Source organism: Lissotriton vulgaris, chromosome 1_1 (assembly GCF_964263255.1).
Source record: "Lissotriton vulgaris chromosome 1_1, aLisVul1.2, whole genome shotgun sequence".
Classification (NCBI taxonomy): domain Eukaryota; kingdom Metazoa; phylum Chordata; class Amphibia; order Caudata; family Salamandridae; genus Lissotriton; species Lissotriton vulgaris.
In genome coordinates, this window is record NC_141685.1 from 1826417877 (window position 1) to 1826433144 (window position 15268).

Sequence of the window (15268 nt, forward strand, 5' to 3'; positions counted from 1 at the left end):
TCAACCTGGCATTGTGGTCGAAGAACACTGCATGCCTTTTGGGCTGCTACTCCCATGCTCTGTGGGATACAGTTGCGCAGGTGATGGCAACGGTCCTGGAGAAGGCCTGGGCCGTGCTCTCTCAGGCTGTTATCGACAGGAGGGCTGCAGCTAAGGTTGCCATTAGATGAAGGCTAGACACCTCCAATTCTCTAGGGAGAGCAGTTTCGTCGCAAGTGGCCCTGCAGCGCCACGTATGGTTGAGGACTTCTGGCTTTTCTGGGGATGTCCAGACATCACTCATGGACATGTCCTCTGGTGGCTCCCGTCTCTTCGGAGACGAGGCAGATTTGGTGCTGGAGTACGTAAAGGACAGAAGGGCTACAGCCAGGTCCATGGGCCTTTCCATAGCTCCTCTTCACTCTCAATCTGCCTTTTGCTTCTCTAGTGGCCATGGAAGCGGCTATGCCCAGCCACCTCGGAGTACAAGCTGTCCAGCCTCTGCATTGTGGTGGACACGGTACCTACTGTCCCTGTGGGTCGGATGGCCTGATATCGGTTCATTCTCCCACTCCAGCAGCCACAGCCTCCAAGCCCTCCTAGTCTTCCTGTTGGCCATCATGGGCACGCCTTGGGCGGCAGGATTCACCATCACCTGCCCAACGGCAGTTCCTAATATCAGATAGGTGGGTTTTGCAGATTGTCAGAAGTGGCTATTTTCTCCCCTTCGAGAGTACCCCTCCCCCTATGCCACCGACTTACAGCAGTGTGACAGAGGACCACCTATCCTGTCTCCACCAGGAAGTGATGGCTCGGTTGGCCAAAGGAGCCACAGAGAGTGCCCATGCCAGAAGTGGGTTGTGGTTATTACTCCTGCTACTGGCTGGTGCCCAAGAAGGACTGAAGCCTTTCTTCTATCCTCGACCTATGCTTTCTCAACTTCTTCCTTAAGAAGAAGTTCAAATCGCTCACTTTTGCTCAGATTCTTTCTACCCCGAACCCAGGAGACTGGATGGTAACATAGGATTTGCAGGACGCATATTTCCATATTTCCGTCCTGCCTGCCCACAGTTGTTACCTGCGATTCACAGTGGGCTATTAGCACTTTCAGTTTGCTGTACTCCCATTTGGCCTCACCAGTGCCCCTTAGGTGTTCACCAAGGTGATGGTGGTGGTTGCAGCTCCTCTGCTTAGATCAGGGGTGCCCTATCTGGCTGGCTATTAAAGGTGGGTTCGCCCCAGGCTGTAGTCTCCCACCTCCACACTATGGCGGACCTTCTGCATATGCTGGGGTTCACTATCAACCTGCTGAAGTCACACCTAACTCTTTCTTAGATGCTTCCTTTCATCTAAGCTGTTCTGTATGTGGTGCAGTTTTGGGCCGATCTTCCCAAATGGCGAGTCCAGGATAGTCAGGCTATGATACATATGTTTTAGCCTCTAACCTGGATTTTGGTGAGACTGACTGAGGCTGCTGTGCCTCAAGGCCTCCTGCATCCTGCTGGTGACCCACGTCTGTTGGCATATGGAGGTTCTGCCGTGGGACCTGAAGTTCCAGGGAACGCAGCATCATGGGAATCTTTCCAACATGGTCCAGAACTCGGACGGAACTGCAAAAGATGCAGTTGTGGTTAAGAAACCACGATTGGGTCAGCGGCAGACCCCTATCCCTTTCCCAACTATATATGACAGTTGTGACAGAGGCTCACTCTTGCGATGGGGCGGCCATCCGGGAGAGGTAGAGATCAGAGGACTGTGGTCTCCGGCGGAATCCGGGATCCACATCTACCTGTTGGATCTCTGAGTGATGGGATTAGCATTAAAAGGTTTTCCACCCTCCATCAAGGAAAGGCTAGTGCAGGTGTTCAGACCTCACCACCGCCATGTGGTACTGCAACAAACAGGGCGGGTTTGGCCCTGTGTCTTTAGACGTGGTTGGAACAACAGGGCATTTCCCTGGTGGTTCAACACCTGGCAGGTTCTGTGGATACCAGGGTTGGTGATGCCTCTAGGATCACAAATGGCGTCTCCTTCCAGAGGTGGTGCAAGGTCTCTTTCAGCAGTGAGGAGAGCCTTGGTTAGATTTGTTTGCCGTCAACGAGAATGCACAATGTCAGCAGTTCTGCACGCTGTAGTTTTTTACTCGGACATGTTTTTCCTCTTGAGTGGAGCTCAGGCCTCCTGGATGCCTTTTCACCCATACCACTCCTGCCAGAGTTCTCAAAAAGATCAGGAAAGACCTGGTCCAAATAATCCTTCTGGATCAGTTTTGGACACAGAGAGTATGGTTTCCCAAGCTGTTGATCATGGCGATCTGTCCTCCGATCAGGCTGCCCCTTCTGGAAGATCTTTTGTCGCAGTAGTAGGGAAGGGTTCTCTACCCAAGCCTGCCAATGTACCGCCTTCTTGCATGGAGATTGAGCTGCAACAGTTGATAGCTTTTGACCTTCCTCCCGAAGGTTGTGATATCATCTTGGCAGCAAGGTGTCCCTCCCCCAGCATGATTTACGCTTGCTGTTGGGAATTTTTTTTGCATGGTATACAGAAAGACAAAGTGATCCTCTTTCTGCCTCCTTTCTCAGGTTCCCCTGTTCATCCTTTCCTGTGCCCAGCAGGGTTTCGCACTGGGCACTCGGAAGGGCTATCTTTCTGCCATTTCCGCTTTTTGCAATTGTCTGATCAGCTATCCCTCTTTAAATACCCTATTGCGAATAGGTTTCTGAAAGCTTTACAACATTTGTTTACACCTTCTCTCTTTATTATACCTCAGTTCGACCTTAATCTTGTCCTCACTTTACTTATGTTTGCTCCGGTTAAGTCTCTGCACAATTTTCCACTTAGGCACCTTACGAGCAAGTCAGCTTTCCTGCTGGCAATAACTTCTGACCGGAGGGTCAGGCCTCACCATCCACACCTTTTTATCTTAATATGTACCCAGTCAAACTGGTGCTTCGTACGGGAGCTTGCTTTCTTGTGATAGTGGTCACTCCATTTCATGTAGGCCAGTCCGTCACTCTTCCTGCTTTATACACTCTGCCTCATCCCTCCAAAGAAGAGGAGTGTTTTTCTCCGCCTGGACCCATAAAGTATGTTATCGTTATTCCTTGATCGCACAAAAGTTCTAGGTGGATGACCAACTCTTCGTGGGGTATGTCTGAGCGAAGAAGGGACGGCCCATACAGAAAAGGACCATCTTGCAATAGATAATACTCTATCAAAATCTGTAACTGGCTAAAACGCAACTCCTGAGGGTTTGTGTGCTCATTCCACCAGAGCAAAAGCTGCAGCAACTGGGTTAACTCATGGAGTTCCACTCCTGCACATCTGCCATGCAGCAGCGACGACTTCCCTGCACATGTTTACAAAGCACTATTGTATGGACAGTCTGGTCCATAGGGATAGCCACTTTGCCCGTTATGTCATTCAGGACTTCCATGTGTGAAACTAGTCCACAGACCAACCTCCGGAGAAATCTTGCTTGGGTATCTATTCTATAATAAGGAATCTGTGGTTAAAAGTCTTTATCAGGTGAACAAGTTACTTACACTAGTTACTTACCTTCAGTAATAGGGAAAACAATGGTTTTTAGAGGTCAGAAGATGGGCGCACTGCCAGAATGGAAGCACTATAGAATAGAGTGAGTGGTGGTGCAACTGGGTGAGTGGACAACCATATAACCACCCAAAGGAGAAGTAAGCAAGCTGTACTAATCCAACGTTACAATGAGAGGCATACCCTATGCACACACTTGATAAGTATAAAAAGGTCACGATGTGACCCTGGACAACTTGACAGTTATATGCAGAGGAACAACAATAATGCATTCAATATTAAGCAATTGGTTTACAAGAATGGACATATATAGACAGAAATGGTCTTGTTATCTTGATTTAATTTGTCATAGCTTGAAAACAACCAGCCGACACGTGTTTCATCGCATCTCGCGAATCTTCAGGGCTCTGTATGGTTGTGTGTAGACCACGAGGTCGCTCTTCCGGTGATACTTCCGACCCGGAGGGGCCCAAGACCAATATAAGATTCAAAGGTCAGGTTGGGTTAAATGGCTGCTGATGAGCGTAATGCGCTTTTTTGGGTAACCCGGGAGATGGTATTGGGTTTTGAAAAAGTTTAGAACGTTCCGTATCCAAGTTTTCTCATCTGAGGACTGAAAGAGGTCGCTCTATCGCCTCGTGCAAGTGGCCGTCTGCAGACGTCTGGTTCGCTTCGTAACTCCCGGGTGTCTGTGTTCGTGGTCTACACACAACCATACACAACCATACAGAGCCCTGAAGATTCGCGAGATGCGATGAAACACGTGTCGGCTGGTTGTTTTCAAGCTATGACAAATTAAATCAAGATAACAAGACCATTTCTGTCTATATATGTCCATTCTTGTAAACCAATTGCTTAATATTGAATGCATTATTGTTGTTCCTCTGCATATAACTGTCAAGTTGTCCAGGGCCACATCGTGACCTTTTTATACTTATCAAGTGTGTGCATAGGGTATGCCTCTTACTTACCTTCAGTAACTCCTTATCTGGAAGAGACTCTATCGAACTGCAGATTCCTTACCGACCTACCCACCTACCCTCCCCACTCTGCAAACAGGGTTTTCCACCTTTCAGAGCCCTACTTTTCCACACCAATGGTCAGTGTACTTTGTGGCTCTGCGCTTCGGGCATGGAAAGTGGTGAAAAGTAACTGACGTCAGCGCCCCATGGTAGTGCCTATATAGGCACTGTGATTGTCACTTCCAGCGCAGACAACCCCATGCAGAGCCAAATGATGCCACCTGCCCGATGCGCAGGGGGTACTGCTCATGAAAATTTCTAGATCCATTCTGACGCCTGGGGTTAATTCTTAGATGAAAAATCTGCGGCTAGATAGTCTCTACCAGCTACGGTGTTGCTGAGGTAAGAGGCTTGTTCTTATAGTTCTTAGCACATCTTTGAGTCACCCTTGGACTGTTCTGTTTCGTTACTCTGAGAGTTAAGCTATAATTGTTGTACTTGGTCCCTAGTTGATGTGTCCGTGGTTCTGAGATTGTACAATACTAAAGGTGAAAAGCAAAGTTTACACAGTTGGGGCGTAGTCATTTCTGATACCCTGGATATTTCAAAAAAGTAATTTTTGATACTATTCATCTAAAATGAACACTTAAAATAGACTGTGTCAATAGTGCCTTTTGGCCTCATTACTTTATTAGCTTTATATACATGACGGATACTGAGGACGTATGAAATCTCTAGAGGGTCCACAAAACTAGCCACCAACCTTGGTGATGCCTTTCTTAATTAGACCACCATTTGTTTTTTGAAAAAAATGTAAGAGCTATTTAATTTTAGTTCTATTAATTTTTAAAAGACAAAGGTCATGATATTTTGCAGGAAGAAATTTGTGCTCAAATGCATGTGAAGGCTAGGCACCAAGCTTTTAGTTGTGGTGTAACATACTTTATGAAAACCCATCTTGCTAACGAGAAATTGTGTGTCAGATCATGTGGGCTGGGGTTGCATGAATACTTTGCAAAAGTGGGGCGACTTAATCTTTACTCTCTAAAGGTAGCCTAGGTAGCAAACATTCTACTCATGGTTCTATATGGAGTTGTGTATTTTCCCCTACACTGGTCAAACTACTGCAAATTAAGGAGGGTGAAATCTGACAGCACTTATTGTCGGTTTGCTCTAGTTTACCTACTGCAGCATTGAGGCTAGACTCAGGTTTACTAGTATTCTAATCAAGGGCTATGCTCTGATCCTCTAATTTGTAATAACATTTTTCTAGCATCAGACAATACTTTAAAGATACTGTATGCATAAAATACGTATGAAAGGAAAACAAATACATATGTAGTTTACTATGTAAACAACTGAGTGCAGAGGCAGAGTTCTTCATTAATTTTCTTTCAACAAGGAACTTGCATATTACTTTCATCCTCTTTAGTTCAAAGAGAGCAAAGAATCTGCTCTGGGTACGGTGTTGGTTTTATGAACCTTTATGTCCTATATTATCATTTCCTCTTTTTAAACGCCAACAATTTTATCTGAAGGTAAATTTTGCCATTTGTAAATAATTTCGATTAATTTTTTAAGTGGAAGATTAAAAATATAATGAGGCCTTGCTAAAAATTCTGAAACGAGAACAAGGGGAGCTTGGCCCTAAGAGGACAAGTGAGAAGGCTGGGCCTAATATATACGTAATCAAACAAGAGTGCCTCCCACTAATCAATCACCGCCAAAATCAAGGCAAGTTGAAGACGCTATTTGTCGTTTTCAACAAGGTACTTTTATTTATACCAGTTACTTTTTTAGTTTATACCATGTCTGTCGAACACAACGTATGATAGGCAGAAAAGACCTATACATTTCATGAATTTTAAACAAAGTTAAGTGATTCAATGCAACATAATGTCAAAATTAAATGTGGTCCTAAATGTGGTCACAACTGTACAAAAATCAATGTGGAACAGACAGAAACATTAAACATATATTCCAAATACATCGTGCAACACATTTTTACATACGTAGAAGGTTTGATTAAAGCAAAGAAAGTGAAATGCAAAGAAAGGAAGAATTAGGAAAAGGAGCGCGAAAGTCAATTCGAAACTCTTTTTGTCGCCAGCAATAGCTTAAAATTAGATTGTCCTTTTCTAATTGGCCGACGCGTTTCGAATCCAGGAAATAACTGTCCGGATTCTCCTCAGGGCATAATTACTCTGTCTGTGGAATTACAAAAGGGGAAAGTTTTTCAGTTTCATGAATAAGCTAAGAGGCAAAGCTCCTTACGTAGTGACAATCAGCTAAACCTACCGCTTTTGAAAGAAGTAAATTCAGCGGGAGTATTTATAAGTGCAGGCTGGAGAATGGGTCCAAAGTTTGGAGCGCCTACAATCAAAGTAAGTGGACATTAGCACAAACATGAACATTTGGATGCTGGCGCATAACAGCAAATGGGAAATGAGCGTACCGTCATTAATTTCAAAGTTGGTGGAGACGGCTGTCTATTGCGGAAAGAGGGGCTCAGCGGCGTGCTCGCAATTACAGGAAGGCCCGTGGCGCTGTGTGTGGAAAAATATTTATAGGTATTAGAGAGCTGCGTTCTGGGTTTGAAAACAGTTTAATTCCGACGTGCGGAAATAGTACCTTTTAGGTTTTTCACAGGGATTGGTCCAAGAGGATCCCGATGCCTGGAAAGACTTCGACGTGTCAAAGGTTTTAGACGGGCTCCATCTCCGCTAAGGGAAAACGGAAGCAATGTTAGTATGGGTCTGGCGTCTGTCCTATGCAGCGCGCTGATCCGCGGCGCTTTGCCGCTGGAGCATCGCTTACCTCGGTGTAGCTCGGATGACCGCTCACAACACTCTGCCTGGTTTCCCAAGATGGATGCTGTCACGGTTGCTATGACAATAAGTCATTGTAAAGGTCGCTTGGAATTGTGGGATTTGTAGTTTGTGCTAATGTCGCGTGTTTGAATGGGTGGTAGCCCATATTTATGACTAAAAACGAAGTGAATACTGGGACGAGACCAGAGCCGTCGTCAGGAACCAAGACAATATTGGATCAGAGTCTGGCGACTTCAGATAAGCTGTTGAGGCCTCTCTGTACACTGTTGAATTTCATTATTAAATATGCTTCTGTTTTCAAAAGCATTCTGTCTACATCCACGTTGCTTTGTGACGGGCGCAATGTATACAAGACCGTCCATTTGAGATGATTGGCATCATGGTTGGCATTTATAAAATGTTCAACCATGGGGGCAGTCATGATTTTATTCTTGATCCTGGACCGGTGTTGGCAAATACGTGTGTTTACTTGTGTTGTGTCGTTTTGCCAATGTAGATTTGGTCACAGGGACACTGGACCAGGTAAACGACATTCTTAGTTTTACAGTTTGTAAAGTCAGAGTGTTTCCATCTAGTGGTCCCGTGTTGGAACTCATCGCCCTCGATAGTGTTTGGGCATACAACACAGGTGCCACACTTGTGGTGCCCTGTAATTGGTTTAAGGTTCCACTGACTCAACAGGTCACTTTTCTTTTTAGGTAAAGTCACATCTGCCCTCATGATGTGTTGTCCCACATTTTGATTCCTCTTGTAGGCAAACAAAGGGTTTGATAATGGGCAATCTAAATTCGCCAATAGGTGCCAATTGCTCAGCACTGTTTTTCTCAATCTGTGGGTGTCTGGTCCGAAGGTGGTGACACAGACCAATCTTTCAAGTGTAGGTTTGGGCCGTACTTGCATCAGAGTTTCACGGGGGGTGAAACGTGCTCTTGTTAGGGAGTGTTTTAGCAATTTCTTGGGGTACCCCCTCTCCTGCATTTCTTGACAAAACGTCTCAGCATGAGACGTGAAGTCTCTCAAGTTCGAACAGTTCCTCCTGATTCGCAATAATTGCCCATATGGAAGGTTAGATTTCAGATTCCTGGGGTGCGCACTCTTATGGTGCAAGATAGTATTCCTGTCTGTATACTTTTTGTGGAGGGAAGATTTCAGAACACCGTTGATGTTTATAATTTCAACGTCAAGGAAGGTCATCCTTTCATTGCTTTGTGCCATCGAAAATTTGATGTCGATATGCCGGTTGTTAAGCCAGTCATGGAAAGCTACCAGGTCTGTCTGGCTCCCCTGCCACAGGAGCCAGACGCCATCTATGTAGCGGAGCCATTGTAGAATGTGTTGTTTGAAGGGATTATTGTTGTCAACAAACATCTGTTCGTACTGCGCCATGTACAGTACGGCCATTTCTGGGGCATAAGGGCACCCCATCGCGGTGCCCTTGACCTGCATGAAAAACTCCCCATTAAATGAAAAGTAATTCTTTTTTAATGCAATTTCGGCCAATCTTAAAATGAAAGCAGTGGGTACTTGGTGGGGCCTCTCTCTCTGGTTTAGATAAATTTCCATCACCTCTAGCGCTTCTTCCTGGGGAATCTGCGTGTAGAGGGAGGTGACATCCATTGTAACTAGCAGTTGGGTCTCAGGGTTGAACGCTGTATCTTCAACCTTGAGGAGAAAATCAGTTGTATCGCGTAAATACGATTTGACCGTTTTTAGAAAGGGTTTCAAAAAGAAATCCACGTACTGAGAAAGGGGCTCAAGACACGAGTCACACCCAGACACGATTGGGCGTCCTGGGGGCTCTTGGAGGCTCTTGTGGATTTTTGGCAAGAGGTAAAGCACTGGAGTTCTCGGGTGTTTCCTTAGTAAATAGTCATGCTCTTTTTTGCCTAGAAAGCCACCGTCCACGCCATTCTGTAATGTGTCTACAATTAGTCTTTGGATGTCTTTGACTGGATCTTCTTGGAGGCGTCTGTACCAGGTTGCATTGTTTACCTGTTTGTTGCCTTCTGCTAAATATTTTTCACGGGCCCACACCATCACCGCCCCGCCTTTGTCGGCCTGTTTTATGATGATGGAATTGTCTTCTTTTAACGCTTTGATTGCTGCACGCTGTTTGTGGCCTATGTTTTGTTGTACAAAATGTCTACCTTTTTCCATTTTCTCTATCGATGACAGGAGGACCTGTTCGAATGCGAGAACCTCTTTAGGAACATTTTGGTAGGGGACAAATGTGGACTTATTGCGCAGTCCAGTGACTTCTGTAGTGGGCGAGGAAGGATGATTCCAAAAGAAGACCCTGAGACGGATTTTACGACAAAACTCAATAGCTTCCAGCTTGAGTTTTGTATAATCAGTTTTCCTGCCAGGCACAAATTTAAGGCCCAACGCTAGGACTGAATGTTCATCTGGTGTTAGCGGTCTGTTGGACAAATTAACTACAGCACTGGAACCCTCTATGACTTGTATGAGCGGTTCCTGGTTCGCATCTCCCACGGTTGTTTGAACCGGGCCTTTGGCTGTTGGCCCTGGTCTAAAAAAGCCACCTGTTTTTTGTTTGGATTGCGATTGTCGGACCCTGATGAATCAGAGGAAGAGGTTTCCGAAAATGTTGTGAATCTATTCCTTGAGCGGCCTTGAAAGGTTGAAAGGGCTCTGCGGGATTCTTGTTGGGTATAGTAATCCTCCTTTAAGAAGGGGTATACTTGTTCGATTTTGAATGCCTTCACGTCTCTTTCATATTTAAAAGTCTTATCATTGATAGTATTATCTCTGAAAGTTCTAATATCTTTCTCAATTTTCTCCAATAATGTCTTGGCGTCCGTCACAGCCGGACTGGTCTTAATCGTCTCAATAAGTTCCTCGATTTCTTTTTGTTCTTGTAAGCACAACCTCTGTGCAGTATCTATAGTGTGGACCATGAGGTCCCTGCTGCACTTCGTATTGATAAAGCTGAAGCCTTTTTTATATTCTGCATCTTCCACGAATATTACAGGGACATTTTTCACCTGTAAGCCCCAAGGGATTGTACCCCCTTTCAGGTGCCTCAGGAGAAAATGTCCGTGCAGTTCCGTGCGTACATGCTTTTTTTGTAATCGTATTAAACGATCCGATTCATTTTGCTGTTTGGCGGTAGAGCTGAGTGTCACATTTGAAAAAGGAGAGTTGTCGATCAAATTCTGAATGTGATTTTCGCTAAAAGATAGCGTATCTTTATCTGCCATAATTGTGGGGAAACGGGGGTTCCCAAAGGAAATGTCTCACATGTAAGAAACAAACGACAGGGGTGTCCGTAAGCTCTCGCGGGAAGTTGCCCGCACTAACTAGAAGAACAAGGGGAGCTTGGCCCTAAGAGGACAAGTGAGAAGGCTGGGCCTAATATATACGTAATCAAACAAGAGTGCCTCCCACTAATCAATCACCGCCAAAATCAAGGCAAGTTGAAGACGCTATTTGTCGTTTTCAACAAGGTACTTTTATTTATACCAGTTACTTTTTTAGTTTATACCATGTCTGTCGAACACAACGTATGATAGGCAGAAAAGACCTATACATATCATGAATTTTAAACAAAGTTAAGTGATTCAATGCAACATAATGTCAAAATTAAATGTGGTCCTAAATGTGGTCACAACTGTACAAAAATCAATGTGGAACAGACAGAAACATTAAACATATATTCCAAATACATCGTGCAACACATTTTTACATACGTAGAAGGTTTGATTAAAGCAAAGAAAGTGAAATGCAAAGAAAGGAAGAATTAGGAAAAGGAGCGCGAAAGTCAATTCGAAACTCTTTTTGTCGCCAGCAATAGCTGCACAGAGGTTGTGCTTACAAGAACAAAAAGAAATCGAGGAACTTATTGAGACGATTAAGACCAGTCCGGCTGTGACGGACGCCAAGACATTATTGGAGAAAATTGAGAAAGACATTAGAACTTTCAGAGATAATACAATCAATGATAAGACTTTTAAATATGAAAGAGACGTGAAGGCATTCAAAATCGAACAAGTATACCCCTTCTTAAAGGAGGATTACTATACCCAACAAGAATCCCGCAGAGCCCTTTCAACCTTTCAAGGCCGCTCAAGGAATAGATTCACAACATTTTCGGAAACCTCTTCCTCTGATTCATCAGGGTCCGACAATCGCAATCCAAACAAAAAACAGGTGGCTTTTTTAGACCAGGGCCAACAGCCAAAGGCCCGGTTCAAACAACTGTGGGAGATGCGAACCAGGAACCGCTCATACAAGTCATAGAGGGTTCCAGTGCTGTAGTTAATTTGTCCAACAGACCGCTAACACCAGATGAACATTCAGTCCTAGCGTTGGGCCTTAAATTTGTGCCTGGCAGGAAAACTGATTATACAAAACTCAAGCTGGAAGCTATTGAGTTTTGTCGTAAAATCCGTCTCAGGGTCTTCTTTTGGAATCATCCTTCCTCACCCACTACAGAAGTCACTGGACTGCGCAATAAGTCCACATTTGTCCCCTACCAAAATGTTCCTAAAGAGGTTCTCGCATTCGAACAGGTCCTCCTGTCATCGATAGAGAAAATGGAAAAAGGTAGACATTTTGTACAACAAAACATAGGCCACAAACAGCGTGCAGCAATCAAAGCGTTAAAAGAAGACAATCCCATCATCATAAAACAGGCCGACAAAGGCGGGGCGGTGGTGGTGTGGGCCCGTGAAAAATATTTAGCAGAAGGCAACAAACAGGTAAACAATGCAACCTGGTACAGACGCCTCCAAGAAGATCCAGTCAAAGACATCCAAAGACTAATTGTAGACACATTACAGAATGGCGTGGACGGTGGCTTTCTAGGCAAAAAAGAGCATGACTATTTACTAAGGAAACACCCGAGAACTCCAGTGCTTTACCTCTTGCCAAAAATCCACAAGAGCCTCCAAGAGCCCCCAGGACGCCCAATCGTGTCTGGGTGTGACTCGTGTCTTGAGCCCCTTTCTTAGTACGTGGATTTCTTTTTGAAACCCTTTCTAAAAACTGTCAAATCGTATTTACGCGATACAACTGATTTTCTCCTCAAGGTTGAAGATACAGCGTTCAACCCTGAGACCCAACTGCTAGTTACAATGGATGTCACCTCCCTCTACACGCAGATTCCCCAAGAAGAAGCGCTAGAGGTGATGGAAATGTATCTAAACCAGAGAGAGAGGCCCCACCAAGTACCCACTGCTTTCATTTTAAGATTGGCCGAAATTGCATTAAAAAAGAATTACTTTTCATTTAATGGGGAGTTTTTCATGCAGGTCAAGGGCACCGCGATGGGGTGCCCTTATGCCCCCGAAATGGCCGTACTGTACATGGCGCAGTACGAACAGATGTTTGTTGACAACAATAATCCCTTCAAACACCACATTCTACAATGGCTCCGCTACATAGATGACGTCTGGCTCCTGTGGCAGGGGAGCCAGACAGACCTGGTAGCTTTCCATGACTGGCTTAACAACCGGCATATCGACATCAAATTTTCGATGGCACAAAGCAATGAAAGGATGACCTTCCTTGACGTTGAAATTATAAACATCAACGGTGTTCTGAAATCTTCCCTCCACAAAAAGGATACAGACAGGAATACTATCTTGCACCATAAGAGTGCGCACCCCAGGAATCTGAAATCTAACCTTCCATATGGGCAATTATTGCGAATCAGGAGGAACTGTTCGAACTTGAGAGACTTCACGTCTCATGCTGAGACGTTTTGTCAAGAAATGCAGGAGAGGGGGTACCCCAAGAAATTGCTAAAACACTCCCTAACAAGAGCACGTTTCACCCCCCGTGAAACTCTGCTGCAAGTACGGCCCAAACCTACACTTGAAAGATTGGTCTGTGTCACCACCTTCGGACCAGACACCCACAGATTGAGAAAAACAGTGCTGAGCAATTGGCACCTATTGGCGAATTTAGATTGCCCATTATCAAACCCTTTGTTTGCCTACAAGAGGAATCAAAATGTGGGACAACACATCATGAGGGCAGATGTGACTTTACCTAAAAAGAAAAGTGACCTGTTGAGTCAGTGGAACCTTAAACCAATTACAGGGCACCACAAGTGTGGCACCTGTGTTGTATGCCCAAACACTATCGAGGGCGATGAGTTCCAACACGGGACCACTAGATGGAAACACTCTGACTTTACAAACTGTAAAACTAAGAATGTCGTTTACCTGGTCCAGTGTCCCTGTGACCAAATCTACATTGGCAAAACGACACAACAAGTAAACACACGTATTTGCCAACACCGGTCCAGGATCAAGAATAAAATCATGACTGCCCCCATGGTTGAACATTTTATAAATGCCAACCATGATGCCAATCATCTCAAATGGACGGTCTTGTATACATTGCGCCCGTCACAAAGCAACGTGGATGTAGACAGAATGCTTTTGAAAACAGAAGCATATTTAATAATGAAATTCAACAGTGTACAGAGGGGCCTCAACAGCTTATCTGAAGTCGCCAGACTCTGATCCAATATTGTCTTGGTACCTGACGACCGCTCTGGTCTCGTCCCAGTATTCACTTCGTTTTTAGTCATAAATATGGGCTACCACCCATTCAAACACGCGACATTAGCACAAACTACAAATCCCACAATTCCAAGCGACCTTTACAATGACTTATTGTCATAGCAACCGTGACAGCATCCATCTTGGAAAACCAGGCAGAGTGTTGTGAGCGGTCATCCGAGCTACACCGAGGTAAGCGATGCTCCAGCGGCAAAGCGCCGTGGATCAGCGCGCTGCATAGGACAGACGCCAGACCCATACTAACATTGCTTCCGTTTTCCCTTAGCGGAGATGGAGCCCGTCTAAAACCTTTGACACGTCGAAGTCTTTCCAGGCATCAGGATCCTCTTGGACCAATCCCTGTGAAAAACCTAAAAGGTACTATTTCCGCACGTCGGAATTAAACTGTTTTCAAACCCAGAACGCAGCTCTCTAATACCTATAAATATTTTTCCACACACAGCGCCACGGGCCTTCCTGTAATTGCGAGCACGCCGCTGAGCCCCTCTTTCCGCAATAGACAGCCGTCTCCACCAACTTTGAAATTAATGACGGTACGCTCATTTCCCATTTGCTGTTATGCGCCAGCATCCAAATGTTCATGTTTGTGCTAATGTCCACTTACTTTGATTGTAGGCGCTCCAAACTTTGGACCCATTCTCCAGCCTGCACTTATAAATACTCCCGCTGAATTTAGTTCTTTCAAAAGCGGTAGGTTTAGCTGATTGTCACTACGTAAGGAGCTTTGCCTCTTAGCTTATTCATGAAACTGAAAAACTTTCCCCTTTTGTAATTCCACAGACAGAGTAATTATGCCCTGAGGAGAATCCGGACAGTTATTTCCTGGATTCGAAACGCGTCGGCCAATTAGAAAAGGACAATCTAATTTTAAGCTATTGCTGGCGACAAAAAGAGTTTCGAATTGACTTTTGCGCTCCTTTTCCTAATTCTTCCTTTCTTTGCATTGCACTTTCTTTGCTTTAATCAAACCTTCTACGTATGTAAAAATGTGTTGCACAATGTATTTGGAATATATGTTTAATGTTTCTGTCTGTTCCACATTGATTTTTGTACAGTTGTGACCACATTTAGGACCACATTTAATTTTGACATTATGTTGCATTGAATCACTTAACTTTGTTTAAAATTCATGATATGTATAGGTCTTTTCTGCCTATCATACGTTGTGTTCGACAGACATGGTATAAACTAAAAAAGTAACTGGTATAAATAAAAGTACCTTGTTGAAAACGACAAATAGCGTCTTCAACTTGCCTTGATTTTGGCGGTGATTGATTAGTGGGAGGCACTCTTGTTTGATTACGTAAAAATTCTGAAACAGCATAGATCCTGTTATCTTTCTACATTGGGTTTGATCTAGTCCTCCTGAATCCATGTACTATTATTATGT

General features: G+C 44.5%; 1 protein-coding gene across 1 annotated transcript in view; it reads left to right on the plus strand.

The window, feature by feature from the left end:
- The window catches only part of WASHC4 (WASH complex subunit 4), a 975954-nt gene that overhangs the window by 424769 nt on the left and 535917 nt on the right, over positions 1 to 15268 (plus strand). The window lies entirely within an intron of this gene.